The 14,592-nt window shown below is 37.2% G+C and overlaps 1 long non-coding RNA gene across 1 annotated transcript; it reads right to left on the minus strand.

The window, feature by feature from the left end:
• Positions 1 to 2,229: 2,229 nt before the first annotated feature.
• Positions 2,230 to 3,218, minus strand: LOC133730126 (uncharacterized). Its single transcript, XR_009856613.1, has 3 exons — positions 2,907 to 3,218; positions 2,660 to 2,777; positions 2,230 to 2,527 (listed from the first exon to the last, which is right to left on the minus strand). It is a non-coding gene; the product is annotated as an uncharacterized LOC133730126 (long non-coding RNA).
• Between the last annotated feature and the right edge of the window lie 11,374 nt (positions 3,219 to 14,592).

Raw genomic sequence — 14,592 nt, forward strand, 5'->3', positions numbered from 1 at the left:
GTCCTTCGTTTTGACAAATGGGGGAGAATATGTTAATCATGTTTTCCAAGAGTTTTTCAACACCCATGAGATTGTTCACCAAACTACATGTCCACAAACACCAGAACAAAATGGAGTGTCTGAAAGAAAAAACCGTCATTTACTGGATATGGCTCGTGCCCTTCTCTTTAGTGCTCATATGCCTAAGTATCTTTGGGGCGATGCTGTGCTTGCTTCCTCCCATATTATCAATCGTCTTCCATCTAGTGTCCTTCAGGGAAAAATTCCATTTGAGGTTCTTGCAACTCATGTCTCCTTACCTTCATTTCATAATCTTCCAGCTCGTGTCTTTGGTTGTGTTGCTTTTGTTCATGTCCCTAAAAACCAGAGGTCTAAGTTGGATGTCCGGGCACTTAAGTGTGTGTTTGTTGGCTACGAAGGCTATCAGAAAGGGTACAAGTTTTATCATCCACCTACCAGAAAGTACTATGTCACTATGGATGTTACCTTCTTTGAGGACATGAGCTATTTTTCCTCTTCAGATACAGCTCTTCAGGGGGAGAGTTCATATTTTGAAGAGCTGAATCATGGAGAGGTGGATGAATCAGAAAGAGGGGAAGAAATCACGCAGGCAGGAGGTATTTTGATGGATCCAGTTGAGACCATGAGCTCATCACCTCTAGAAGCAGAAGCTACAGACATCCAGGCCCCAGTTTCAATCACTGAAAATGAAGTTGGCAACACAACTGCCCCTCCTGCCATCGCTTCTACCCCTGACCCACAACTTCCTGGTACTGAAGATCATCCATTTGAGGTATGTCCACCCATTGGTACTAGTAGTAATGAGTCTAATGTTGAGCAATATGTGTTACCAAATAGGACCACTCGAGGGCAATCAGCCAAAAGATATGAACCTACTCTTACTACCAAATTAAAATACACAGTAGCCAATTATATGTCCACTATAAGGTTGTCTAAGTCATATAAATCATTTGTGAATCAAATATCTGCTGTATATCAGTACCTAACAGAGTGCAGGATGCATTGGGAGATCCAAAGTGGAGGAAGGCAATGGAAGAAGAGATGGAGGCATTGCAAAAGATATGAACCTACTCTTACTACCAAATTAAAATACATAGTAGCCAATTATATGTCCACTATAAGGTTGTCTAAGTCATAGAAATCATTTATGAATCAAATATCTGCTGTATATCAGTACCTAACAGAGTGCATGATGCATTGGGAGATCCAAAGTGGAGGAAGGCAATGGAAGAAGAGATGGAGGCATTGCAAAAGAACAATACTTGGCAACTTGTGCCTCCACCACAAGGCAAAAAGGTTGTAGGTTGCCGTTGGGTGTTTACTGTGAAACATAATGCAGATGGATCAGTGAATTGGAACAAAGCACGCCTTGTAGCAAAGGGGTTTACTCAGACGTATGGTATAGACTACGAGGAAACGTTTGCTCCTGTTGCTAAGATGAACACTATTCGGTTCTGCTCTCGTTTGCTGCTAGTTTAAACTGGCCACTCCGACAGTTTGATGTCAAGAATGCATTTCTTCATGGAGAGTTAGTCGAGGAAGTGTATATGAGCCTTCCACCTGGGTATGTAGTTGTTCCTCCTGGTGATTTTGTATGCAAATTGAGAAAATCTCTATATGGTCTCAAACAGTCACCTCGTGCTTGGTTTGGAAGATTTTCACAGTTCATGTGGAAGGTTGGTTACAAACAGAGCAACTCAGACCATACCTTATTCCTCAAGCATCAACAAGGCAAGGTAACAACTCTAATTATTTATGTGGATGATATGGTAATCACTGGCAATGATACTGTTGAGATGGATAGACTGTAGAGATAGTTAGCCTCTGAGTTTGAGATGAAGGACTTGGGTGAACTTAAGTACTTCTTAGGAATTGAGGTAGCCAGGGGGAGAGAAGGGATCTACCTGTGCCAGAAGAAGTACGTTATTGACTTCACTACTAGCAAAATTGCCATTGCACACTGATTTTAATCAGTGGGTATAATCTCAAATAGCAACTGATATCCGTGTGGGAAGCCCAATAGCCACCCTACACTCACAGATTAAATTTCTGTCCCATTTGAGGGGGGTGGCCTTTGGTCTCTCCACACAGATAGAAAAATCAGTGTGGACTATATTAATGGGACCCACCACTTTCCAATTCCATACAGGTCCATCAAATCAATGATAAAAATATATTTGTAAAATGCATCCGTGTGAATTGGTTAAATATTAAATAATATATTTTTGACATTTTTTTTTTGTTACAGATATTTTTGACATTTCATCGGTCCAATTGTATTAAAGAAAATAATTTTACCAATTGTTTAAAATTTCTAAATTTTAATACGTCTGATTATTTCTTTTATTCCCAGATCTGGTTCATCAACAAACATGGTCCTTGCATGCATATCTTCTGGTTCAGTAGAATCGAATTCAAAATTCAAATTGTTATAAGAGGTTGTTGGAAGATCTTCTGGGTCAAAATCTCCATCGACATCGTAATCAGTCTTCGGTGTAGAGCATTACTGAACAAAGAAAGACATGGATTAAGAACCTCAAACTTTGGTAGAGAATACCCAATATGACCATAAATGCAAAGGAGATTATTGAAACTGAAATTGTTAAAATTTAAATCCAATAAACCCAACGAATCTTACTTTCAATGGATAGATCTGCTTGATTAGAAATCATCCATGCCATAACCCAATCAGCATAGATATGATTACTGAAACCAATCATCCATGCCTCCACCTCCTATTTCTACTCACAATGATTCTGCAAAACCCAGATCTCGCAAATATTTTCATAAACATATACATCAAAAGCAATCCACAACAAATAACAGGAACCAAAAACATTAAAAACAATTCAAGATCCTATAACAATAAGGGATCAAGTAAAGACCTGATATCAATCTATCTTTTTCTTAAATTGGGGATCGGATTTGGGTTCGAATACATTAGAGAGAGGAAGAAAGTCAGCCGATCCACTATGCTCAACAACAAACTAGGCATGATTCCACATAGACTACTCTGAGTGGTTGTTTGATTAGAAGGAGATGAGACTGAGATTGGGATAGTTGAGTATTTGACATAGGCTGTGGAAAAAGGGAGGAGATATCGGCACTTGACTCTAATTAAAGATCATAGCAGATGGGAAGAGAGAGGGAGAGAGAGAGTTTTTCAGTTTTGAAAGGCAAGAAAGAGATAAGTAGCAGATGGGATAGAGAGAGATAGAGTAAAAAGTTTTTTGATTTTAAAAGGCAAGAAAGAGATAAATGCAGTTTTCCGGTAAATCAAATTCATTTCAATCCACACTGATTTCTGTGAGTGATCATTTATTCACACTGATTTTTGTGAGTATTTGTTTACTCACACGGATTTCTGTAAGTATTTGTGATTTACACTGACTTCTGTGAGTATTTGTTTACTCACACAGATTTCTGTAAGTATTTGTGATTTACACTGACTTCTGTGAGTATTTGTTTACTCACACTGATTTATGTTAGTAATTGTTTTTGAGGTAAAGATGAAATTGTATTAATGAATTATACGATTACAATCGTACTGTAGGGCATCCAGGACACACTCTGGAGCTTGAGAAAACCATTCCATATGAATGTCAGAATCAAAACCAAATCCTGCTAGTCTATGAGCAACATGATTAGCGGTCCTATAAGTATGATGAACACCTATAGAAAGCAAATCACCTAGCAATTCTTGAATTTCTTCAACAATAATTCCCAAAGTAGAGAAGTCATGATCCTCTGCAGTCACAGCCTTCACTGCCTCTGAGCAATCACTCATTATAGCAACATTAGACACACCCAGCGCTTGAATAAGCTCCAGCCCAGATTTAATAGCAAGCAACTCAGCATGGTAGGCAGAGGACACATTAGTCACTCTATAAGCAAAGCCTGCAATGAACTCACCCTTCTCATTACGCAGAACACCGCCAATGCCTCCATGTTGTAGAGTAGAGACATAAGCACCATCAACATTCATGCACAATAAGCCACTCATGGGAGGGGACCAATGTGCTCTAGCTTTCGTCCTCTTATCGATTACCATAATCGTATCCCTATTAGCTTGAAGGAACTCTTCATACCAAGCCATAGTACAAGCAACAATAGTAGAAGCGTTTTTAGCATTATCATTCCACAATTTATCATTCCTATTCTTCCAAAGACCCCATAAAAGCATCAACAGCTTAGAAAAATTTTCATAAGAAAGAGTAGATGCTTGCTCAAGTAACCATTCCTTAAAAATAAAAGAATGAGTAATAGGAACCTGAATTGAAAAAGGAGGAGCAGTAAGGATTTCCTGCGCAGTAGGGCACCCACATAATACATGGCCAACACTCTCAACCTGGTGACGGCAAAGCAGGCATCCCATATCACCAGTGTAACCCTTCTTACTCAAACTCTCTCTAGTTGGTAACACATTGTGACAAGCTCGCCAGATACATATAGAGACCTTCCCAGGGATCTTAGCTTTCCAAAGTGACTTCCAGAGAATACGAAAAGGATCACCAATAGAGGAGGAAGCAAAGACATCCCCCATCACCACCTCCCGAGCTACATAGTAGGCAGTTTTAGAAGAAAACTTACCCTTATTCCCAAGCTTCCAGCTCAAACGATCGCTTCTATTTCTATGACTGAGAGGAACACACAAGATAGCATCAACAACTTCTTGAGAGAATAGACGTTGCAAAACATCAACCCTCCAACTTTTGGTATCCGCATCAATCAAGGAAGAGACTAGCTCAATATTACAAGCAGCCGGTTTACAGAGTTGATGAGGAGAAACAGTTGGAATCCACTGATCACTCCAAACATGAATAGAGGAGCCATTACCAACCTGCCAAAGTAATCCAGCCTGAAGGACAGTTCTAGCTTCCATAATGCTTCTCCATGCATACGAGGGGGAATCCCCCATATCTGCATCCAAAAAAGAACCATTCGGAAAATACCTAGCCTTGAGCAAACGAGACAACAAGGAATTAGGATTAGTGATTAATCTCCATCCCTGTTTTGCAAGCAGAGATAAATTATGAGCATGCAGATTCTTGAAACCTAAACCTCCTTCACTTTTAGACAGGCACATCCTATCCCATGACCGCCAATGAATTTTGCGATTAGAATCTGATCCTCCCCAAAAAAATTGAGCACAAAGGTGGTGGAGATCATCACAAAGACCTTTAGGAAGCATATAACAACTCATAACATACGTTGGAATAACTTGAGCCACTGCCTTAATCAGAATCTCCTTCCCCGCAGAACTCAGGATTTTTGTGCGCCAGCTGATCAGCTTCTTAGTTAATCTTTCCTTAAGATAAGAAAAAATTGCCACTTTTGATTTGCCCACATGAAGTGGAAGCCCTAGATATCGACCATGGTCCTCCACACACTGTACCCCCAAAATAGAAGCTAAACTATCTTTAGTATCTGGATGCACATTCCTGCTAAAGACAACACTGCTCTTCTCTAAATTAATCCTTTGGCCAGAAGCACGCTCATACACATTCAAAATAGACTTGAATGTAGAGCATTCCACCACAGAGGCTTCTCCGAATAGAAAGCTATCATCGGCAAATAGCAAATGATGAATAGTTGGGGCTTGAGGACTCATCTTCAGCCCCTTCAGTGTACCCTGGGATACTGCATGAGAAATAAGGGACGAGAGACCTTCAACACACAAAATGAATAAGTATGGAGAAAGAGGGTCCCCCTGCCTGATGCCCCTGGAGGGAGTAATATAACCTGTAGGTTTACCATGTAACAGAATAGAATAACGCACTGTTCTAATGGAACAAAGAACAGTGTCAATCCACTTTTGTGCAAACCCCATTTTAGATAAAATAGAGATCAAGAAAGTCCACTCCAATCTGTCGTATGCTTTACTTATATCTAACTTAAAGGAGAAGAAACCCTCATTCTGATGTCGGAGCTTATGCATAAAATGAGCAACTTCAGATGCAACAAGAGTGTTATCCGATATCAAACGGCCAGGAACAAAAGCACTTTGAAGAGGAGAGAAATAAGTAATTGTTATTCACATATTTTGTTTTGAAATTCTTTCTAATAAATCTTTTAAATTTGGGGAAAGAAATAAAAAATTTCTAAGTATAAAACTATTTAATCAATTATATTTTTGTTATTACACACAGATATCTGTGTGTAAAAACTTTGTTACAGATATCTATGAGTATAAAGTTATTTAATAAATTATATTTTTGTGATTATACACGAATATCTATGTGTAAAACTTTGTTACGGATGTCTGTAAGTATAAAATTATTTAATAAATTATATTTTTGTTATTATCCACGGATATCTATGTGTAAAAACTTTGTTACAGATGTCTGTGGGTATAAAGTTATTTAATAAATTATAATTTTTTTATCACACACAGATATCAGTGTGTAGAATATTTCTCACATATATCTATATCTATTAAATATTTGGGACACACGCATATCTGTGAAAAACACTATATCACACAGATTTCAGTGACAATATTGTCAACATGTGCTCATGTAGGGTCCAATATATCATTTCACACTGATATCTGTTGCTAAAAACTAAATCCCACAGATTTTTTATCAGTGTGAAAGTCAGTGGGTTTAAAATCAGTGTGCAATGGCATTTTTGCTGGTAGTGCTTGCTGACAGAGACAGGTTTGTTGGATTGCAGACCTATTGATACTCCTATTGAGCAGAACCATTGTTTTGCTGAGTATCCAGATCAGGTACCTACTGATCGAGCCCGCTATCAGAGGTTGGTTGGGCGCTTGATTTATTTGGCTCATACTAGACCAGATGTTGCATATGCAGTAAGTGAGGTGAGTCAGTTCATGCATAACCCAAGTGAGAGTCATATGGATGCTGTTATGCGAATTTTAAAGTATTTGAAGTCAGCTCCAGGAAGGGGAGTACTGTTTTCTAAACACAACAACATTCTTGAGGTTTGTGACTTCACAGATGTAGATTGGGCTGGAAATATTACAGACAGGAGGTCGACATCAGGTTACTTTACCTTTGTGGGATGTAATTTGGTTACATGGAAGAGCAAGAAACAGAAAGTTGTGGCGCGGTCTAGTGCAGAGCCCGAGTATAGAGGTATGGCTCATGGAGTGTGTGAATTGTTGTGGCTGAGAAATCTGTTACGTGATCTAGGTTTCAAACTCAAAAGTAATATGCAGTTGTATTGTGACAACAAGGCAGCTATTGATATATCACAGAATCCAGTACAACATGATCGTACAAAGCATGTGGAGGTGGATCGTCAGTTTATAAAGGAGAAGCTAGATGCCAAAATTATTAGCTTTCATTTCGTTCCAACTGAAGAGCAACTTGCAGATATACTCACCAAATGATGTTGGTATAAGTTTTTTTTTGTTATATTTGCATTCCTATACAAACTGATATGTTGTTTTAAAAATGTTGTTAAGGGAAAATATCTTTTGGACACAATGCTTATTTGTTTAGGAAAGGTATTCCCATGGCTTTTAACGTGGTGTAGTGTAATCCTTAGTCTTCTAGGGTTTGTTATTTTATTTAATCACCACGTTTCTTTCCTAATAGAAGTCTATTAGGGTTGGCATTGCTTTTTCACAGATATATAGGATGCAGACTACACTGGCAGCTGCAGGAGGAACGCAAGAATAATTGAGAGTCTTGCTTGATATTGTGTCGTGATAAAAATCCTAAACACTTGTTCCTTGGTTAAGTGTTATAGGTCAGTTGCTCATGCGTATGGAGTTACTTGTGATCTGAAGAGTTGTTGTGAAGCAAGAAAAGGAAAAATCGAAGAACAATCGAGTGAAGAAGGGGTTTGAGATTGAAGACAAACTGCATATTAGTTTTGTCTATTCATTGTAGCCGCGCTAGTGTTATTTGAAGTTGTAAAGAACATATCCTTCATCATAATTCAATTGTTCTTATTTTGGATTCTCAAGAGTAAGAGCCCCGCAGTGTTTTTAATCTCATATTTGAGATTTTCACTGCGTAACCAAAAATCTGGAGTTTGGTTCGTTATCTCTGATTTCTGCCCAGTAGGGATTGATCCGTATACTGCAATCCCCATTTTCCAGAAAACGTATTATGTCCTTGTACTTTCAAAGGAGTTTCCAGGAATGCATTTTATGACTCACTAAGCAAGTTGGGCATGGTTGATGTGTATGCGCCAACTTGAGGGGAAGTGTTAGCATGAGTCATGACATAATATTAGGGTTGAAATATATTTTAATTATATTGTAGTTAATACTTACCTATTCCTTGTGTGGTAGAGAGTAGAGACGTAAGTCAATTGTATTCTTGTAATCATGTTTATATACCTCCATCGTGAGATGAATATATTATCAAAAAATTCATTCTCTATATCTCGTCTTATTTGACTACATGTTCTTCATTAGAGTTCAAGCATTCTGAAGAACAAGTGATCGGTCTTTTTCAGACCAAAAGAAATGAGTGATTTGAAGTCACTTGAACTTATACCCACTGCTACTGCTTTAGATGATGTGTCCATGTCTTGCAATAGTACATTAGACCTCTCATAGATATGTAACAATTGAAATATGGTACTGTTACCTTCTATTCGTCAACCCCAAAGCTTCGATTTTCTGAGGTTTAGTGGGTTAGTAACTTAGGGGGGTGTATTCAATTCAGATTTTAAAAGATTTTGTTTGAGTTTTTATAATCCATGGATTTACTTAATCCACAGATTGTTTAAATTCTATATGGACTCTGATTGATTCTAATGGATTGATTTACTAGTATTTGTTTAGATTTTACAAGTTCTTATGATGTTTTGGTAGGTTATTTTTTTTCTTCTTCTTTAAAAGCAATGGATGTATGGATCCAACTATAATGCTAGATCAGTGACAAAAAAGTGTGTGTGTGTCTATATATATATATATATATATATATATATATATATATATATATATATATATATATATATATATATATATGACAATCTACCATTCTTTATGTTGTGTATAATGATATATGAATAATAAGAGAAAACTAATCAACCAAAATGTTACACAAAAAATAAAGTAGTAAACTAATGGCATAATTTATTTCATATCTAATTTACAAAAGAAACATGTGTGTATGTAACGGCCTATTCTGGTTTTAGATGAATATATGTATATATATCGGCACCCGGCTTCGGGTTTGATTGAAAAAAAAGAAACATGTGTGTATGTATCATCTTAACAATACCATTGAAAGTGAGCTTAATTAGCTAGAAGGATTAAGGCTTCCAGAGCTATAGTGATAAAAATAAAAATAAATTATTAGATGAGAGCAGAGGCACAGGCAGAGGAGGATAGTGGGAAGATAGGTTTAAGACAAAATAGATGAGTGTCACCTATTGAGAGCTGCTTCTTGTTCTTGTTCTTTTTTTTTTTTTTTTTTTTTTTTTTTTTTTTTTGTTTGGTGAAGAGCTTCTTCATTTTTTGAGTGAGAAAGAATCCATCAAAATCTCTTGGAAAATGGTTGGATTGTTTTTGAGTTTTGATAAGTATAAAAAACACTATAAAATCCTTCAAAATCCAGCATTTAATGAAATCCTTCAAAATCCGTATACTTTTGAATATCTGCAGATTTGAAAGGATAATTTTAAATCTTAATTGAATACATCAAGATTTTAAAGGATTGTTTAAAATCTCAATTGAATACCCATAGATTTTCAAAATACAAAAAAATCTTGTAGACTCTTAAATGAATACACCCCCCTTAGTGTTGTAATGATTCCATTGTAGATATTAGATTTAAATATGTGTTTAAGGTAATGGAACCAGTATCAGTAGTGTAACTTAAAATATAGGTGCTTGTGTTCGTCTAAAAAGCATAATTCTCTTCATGACTGACACATATCAGTAGGTGTTTTTTCGATAGGTACATATCAGTAGGTGTTACCAAACAATTTCCACTCAGAGGCTCAAAAGAGATCAAATTTCAAAACCTCAATGTCTCAATTTGCCTGCTACCATTTTGAGCTATAGCCTCCTAATTCCTGAATAGTTTTTTTGTTGGCATAAATTTTTAACTTACAAAAGTAAACAGAAGGTTATAATCTTGTGCCGAAAAAAGTGATTGCGGACTTGGGGTGCCCTGAGCTTGAGGAGGAGACAAAGCGTAAAATTGGAAATACTGTGAATTTACTCAATTTAGTGAGAAGTTTTATTAGGAGAAGAAATAGTCTCATCTTTAAACTGATAAATGATTACGAGTCAAATTCAAATCTTATGCCATAAACCAAACAGTCATTCATTCATCTTGGAATTATTTGATCGAGAAAAAAAAAAGGCAGAATGTTTGGTTGTCCCAATTTATGGCATGACAAATTGGTAACATGGTAATGCCCTAAATAACAAGGTACTTCATGATATGTAATGGAGATTTTTAATTATGTAATTGACATTTGAGTGATTTGACACGTTTGGACCACATGGTGATAAGCATGAATTAATGTTAAGGTTTTGAAGAATATGACAATATGGTTAGGTTAACAGAGATTCAAAAAATGGCCAGAAACATAATGATTCTGTTCTCTATGCTAGTCTAGTACGTAAGTCTGCAGTAATGTATATTCTTGTATAAAATAATTTTAACAGAATCCTATTTAATAGAACTGACAGTATATTAATAGTCAGAAGCCACTTTCTGCATTTCAATTTTGAAATGAGCATGGTAGACAAATATTAAAGACATTTTTGTATATTCTTTGGAAATTTATGTAGTGTTAAAAGTTTCTTCTAGAGAGTTATTGACCACAAGGTCTAAGCTTCTAAGTTCTAATTGCTACTAAGCAGAGGAAATAAATATCTACTCATATTGACTAAGGAGATAAATTTATAATTTATTTTACTATTTTTTTTCTCTCAGGCAAACCACTTTTCCTAACAATAAAAATAGGAAACTAATAATGTAAAATTATGATTCAAATAGTTTGTTCCAACATGAGCCTGTTTTTTTTTATACAAACCTGCCTATTTAGTTCACCGCCAGTAGTGAAGACATTGATTGGTTAACATGCACCATCAAAACGGATGACCCGGATTTTTCTCAGTTCCTACGCCACCTCTAGCTATGGAATCGATCCCAAAAGGACCACCTCGTCCCGTCTAGTCGCTGCCCGAGTTTCACCATCCTCCATAAACACCCAAGGCGACGTATCAAAGAGGAGAATCAAAATAGGTTGCAACTAGGTCCTTTCTCCTCCGGCCACTTCGAGCTTCGCCACCACTTGGGGTTGTGTTCTTCTCTTCCTTTCAGTTCTAAGGCCGCCAACCATGAACATCGAATCGATCCCACGGCAGCGTATCAAAGAGGAGAAACCGAAACAAGTTGCAACAAGGTTTTTCCTCTTTTGACTACCTCAAGCTCCGCCACCACTTGGGTTGTGTTCATCTCTTCCGAACCACGCACAACAAAGCGATATGTGGAGAAAGAAAGGATAATCGGAAAATTTTGGCCGAAAACATTTCGAGTTAAATTCATCATTCCTCGTTGATCTTTCAACTATACTCCAGTTATGAAATTTATAGATTAGGTAGAGACCAAGCCGACGCCACTAGATTCAGCCTTTTTGCCAATGGTTGATCAACGGTGAATATTCACTGTCACTGGACTGAATGATTTTCCTGTTCTTACTTATCTAGAGATTTAACGTAGATAGGGAAATAGCGTTTGAATAATTTCAATTTGATTAAAAAGTGAGCTAATTAAATTATGAACTTTTTTGTTTTATCAGAGCGTACAAAAATCTTGTTAGTTTCTGACAATACTCTTGTAATTATTTATGGACAATATGTGCCAATGCCATTCTAATTGGATATTCACATATTTAAGTTGAGATTATTGGTCTCTGATTTGGCTTGATCTTAGCTAAGAGGAGTTTAACAAATACTAAAGTCGAAGGTAATTTCTAATCTCCTTACCAAGGTATATTGGTTAGTTTCAGATATATTTTTTTTTTTGGGAGAATTTTCATCCTTCCGGATATTAAGCATTTAAGTGAGAGCTTAGAAACATCAATTTCCAGCATTGCTTGCGGGAGGCAAATTTGATAGTTGATAGCAGTGGCGGAGCCAGAAATTTAAGTTCACTGGGGCACAAAAAAAAAAAAAAAAAAATATATATATATATATATATATGAAAACATACAAATGTAATTTTTATCTATTACAATGGTAATTGCCCTTGACGAGATTTCATATTTTGAAATCGTTGCATGATAACCTCGTCATCTATGCTAGTAAAAATGTCATTTTCAATATATGAAATCAAGCAATCATTCATAAACTCGTCACCCATTCGACTACGTACTTCATCTTGAACATTAGGATGATAACTTGAAATTTGAGGACGATTTCCAGGATCAGAAGGATATTTTTCATTAATTTCGGGACAAGGCTTCTCTGAAATACTATCATACTTTGTTTTTTTTGCGGGGGATGAATCCAATGAGCTATTTGTACCTGACGACTCCCCTGCACCAGAATTTTCTTTTCTTTTAAAGTACCTTAACATATTTGAATGAATAATAGAGTAGTACTGAGAACCGAAAGAATCGACTACAATAATACTCTTCACAAAAGAATTGAATGAGAGTCGTTACTTGACGATGTATATATATACATGTTATTGATGTAATAGAATATTTTTTTAATCATTTTCTTATTAGACTTGAAAATCTGTAAGTAATAAGGAAATAGGAATCATTAATTCTTTTTCTATTAGTAAACAAAAATTATAAAAGAAAAATATTATATGAATTTATGAAGTTAAAGAAAGTCAAACGTGGGACCCACGTTTCTCAAACAATTAAAACAGAAACAACTAAGGAAGAGCACGTGAAGTACTCCATGGAGATCATGAGATAATATTTTTTTATTCTATAATACTAACTTTATATTAATATAATATTAATACTATATATATATATTAATTTTTTTTGGGGCACGGGACCCACTGGGCCCTGCCTGTTGATAGAGACTTCCTTTGGCATAGCCTACAATATACGTGTGTGGTTTCATAATTTTCCTATATGACGGCTAGTGGATCTTTTATTTAGTGTTTTTAGATATCAAAGCCATGAAAACAGGTCATAGTCTAACAGAACTTACATAAGAAATCCGGTAAAACCAGATAAACCTATCTAAGCCAATACTAAACTCATTAAAGTCTAAAGGGACGCTCGCTGGAATGCAAGCCTAAACAAGCAAGAACAACCTCGCTATTCTAAGGAAAAAATCATTCATCTAGTCTAATCTGCCAGCACGCACTTGTGGTACAAATAACAACTAGAAACATCTTAAAATCACTCATAGAGATTACTCCAACTTTAGAAGGCTTGGATCTAGATGTCTAATAGCAGAGAGACTTAAGAAAATGCTAGCTCCATCCCCGTAGGGTTGGAACTAGCACCATCCTCAGCCTCTTCAGGAGCCAACAACCTCGGCAACAGGTTGGTCTTGCTCTTCCTGTCGAATTCCTCTGCAACAGACTCAAACAGTCCAAACGTGAGCTTGAGCTCAGGCCTAGTCCCTGCCTTCAGCCCAGTTCGTGCCTTAGGCCCAGTCATCATGGGCCCAGAAAGCAGCCCAGTCAACCAACCAGTCAACCCTAATTCAAAACTAGGGTAAACCGGTGAGTTTGTTGGATCGTCTTCTTGCCTGTGACCCACCGCCGCACATATCTCCAGCATACCAGTCCAAGCCACCGGTCCGGTCATCGCCGGCCCCCCTACCGCCTCCACGAAGCGTAGCACAGCCCCATAGCCCGACGGCACCGGAGCCATCATCTCCAGTAGCCCCGCCTTGAGCCCAACCTTGGTCAGTGGAGGCCGCCACAGTGATCTAGATCCCAGTCGCTCCGAAATCTAAAGGTATCGACAGCAACGCCTCGGCTCCGACCCGATCCAGCAACCCATGTTCACAGAACCACCCTCAGCCGAGCATGTACTCAACCGGAGCCTTTGAAAAACTCGTTCGAGATCCCGACGCCGTTGCAAAAGAGACCATGGCCTCTCCAATTCCACGCCGCCCTTCACTCGCCTTTGTCTGGTTTGGAAACCACGACGCTCCGCAAAGCCATCAGGAAACCGAGGTTTCGCTCTTCCGGGTCGCTCCGCACAAACCGGAGGCCCTCTCATCTCCTCTGAAAAAACAGACGTTTTATTACGTATTACCTCTTATACTCAATCTAGAGACAAGAAATGTTGCTTATTATTTTTAGAGGTAAACAAATAAGGAATAATTGTAGTTTAATTTAATCAATAGTGATTCAGCTCATCATGCTCCAAGTTGTGAAATTAAAAACTAATCCAGAATTCAATAAAAGAAAAAACTAGAGGATCCAGAATTCAAGATTCTTGAGTCCTATATGTCTCTATAATAAGACCATAACCATGTCCATACCCTAGACCATTCTAGCTTGGAAAAAGCCATGTCAATCTCACCTGTTTCTGAAACCTGATCCCTGCCTTTCACATGAGGTAAAAACCATCCAGAAATAAATATATAATACCAAAACAAAGGAAAAGCCAAGACAGAGAATTATAAAGCACCAAGCCAAA

This window comes from Rosa rugosa, chromosome 2 (genome assembly GCF_958449725.1).
Source record: "Rosa rugosa chromosome 2, drRosRugo1.1, whole genome shotgun sequence".
In the NCBI taxonomy this organism is placed as follows: Eukaryota; Viridiplantae; Streptophyta; class Magnoliopsida; order Rosales; family Rosaceae; genus Rosa; species Rosa rugosa.